The 1,528-nt window shown below is 31.9% G+C and overlaps 1 protein-coding gene across 2 annotated transcripts in view; it reads left to right on the top strand.

The window, feature by feature from the left end:
- LOC106469611 (exopolyphosphatase PRUNE1-like) overlaps positions 1–1,528 on the top strand; it is a 41,169-nt gene that overhangs the window by 5,224 nt on the left and 34,417 nt on the right. The window lies entirely within an intron of this gene.

Genomic DNA, 1,528 nt, shown 5'->3' with positions numbered 1-1,528 from the left:
GGACGGTTTTTTTATTGTGTTCTGTCAATCTGGTTTCCAATTTTCTTCCTGTTTCTCCTGTATTTAAGTGTTTTACACTAAAAAAAACAAACCTATCATTCTATAGGTATTTGAAGAACTTGTAGCATTCTGCCATAATTTAATTTTTCGTATTGTTAGCCGACACTGGGCAGCTGGTACATAATTGAACAGAGTTGTTTAAACATTTGTTTAACAACAAGTCTTTTCTAAATCTTAAAGTTGTGTCTTCTCATTCCTACCCTCTTCAGTGTACACCATAAAGAAATCGGAGTTCTTTGTTCTGTTGATCTCCCTAATAATGTCATAAAATTCAATAAGAATCACCTGTCACCCTTCTATTCTCAAGAGAAAATTGGGACAAGTTTGGGTTCATCAAACTGTTACAAGTAGTATTTACTTAAAATACCAGGAATATATGTTTGGCGGCAGCTAGATTTGCACAGGTCACCAACTCGAGGAATTTTATATGATGATAGTAGAGCAAAATAAGCACTTATTTAATTTTATAGAAGAAATTACAGTTACACAATTAATGCTCGATATCTTTGAAAGCTTCAGTGAATCACTTTATTATTTTTACTTAAAAAAAAACTTAATTAGCTCTATTACATCCACTTTCAAACATTTGTTTAATCATCTTGTTACTTCAACTAAAGCTTTTTGTTTCTTATAAATTATTAGTCAGTTAAAGATTTAAACCATAGGTAAATTGCTGATGGAAGAGCTGAACCTTGATCCATTGTGGTAGCTAAAGGCAGGGCAAGTTCTGAGAGTCTGATGTAAAACCTATGTTATGGAGGAAGACATGACTTAATACTAACTTATGGCTGACTAGTTTGGACTTGACAGCTCTTATATTGACCTCTATAAGCTGTAGTCTCATTTGATTCTTACAAACTGTCTAATATTAGTCCACCAGTTTATGTTTGTTTTCTTAAGAACATGTAACATACAATGAACTTAAGGTGATTATCAAGTTGTATTTCTCTCTGTAAGATCAGATAACAATATCATCCTTCCATTGTTTAGTCTACCACATATTTCTCTAGTCTCTATTTTGGTATTTGATATCTAAGTTACTTCAGTCTTCATTTCAACCTAGAACTCTCTCAATACATATTTCATTACTTTGACTGTCACTGTATAACCTAAGGTTTCTGTTTTCCAGCTCACTAGCATGCTCCAAGTATCCAGCGTAAGTTGCAGACTGTGAGAACTGATTCTTCTGTGTTGATTTAAAGGCATTTTTTACTTATACTGACAAAAATGTTTACCACAATGTTATTTGAAATGATTGGTAAGAATAACTAAAATCATTACTCGTATCAGACAGAAATATTAATATACTATCTTCTTTAATTAAAGTGGAATAATAAACAGATGCACCCTGTCTCAGGATGAGGGGGCTGTACAGTATGTTCCTGAATTTTTTCTAGAATGAACACAAATTATAACATGAAAACATTTATGTATAGATGAAATAGTTTAAATCGTATAACATTTTACA

This window comes from Limulus polyphemus, unplaced genomic scaffold (assembly GCF_000517525.1).
Source record: "Limulus polyphemus unplaced genomic scaffold, Limulus_polyphemus-2.1.2 Scaffold3570, whole genome shotgun sequence".
Taxonomy (NCBI): Eukaryota; Metazoa; Arthropoda; class Merostomata; order Xiphosura; family Limulidae; genus Limulus; species Limulus polyphemus.
Note: the sequence above shows the minus strand (reverse complement) of the source record. Positions and strands in the feature narration are given on the sequence as shown.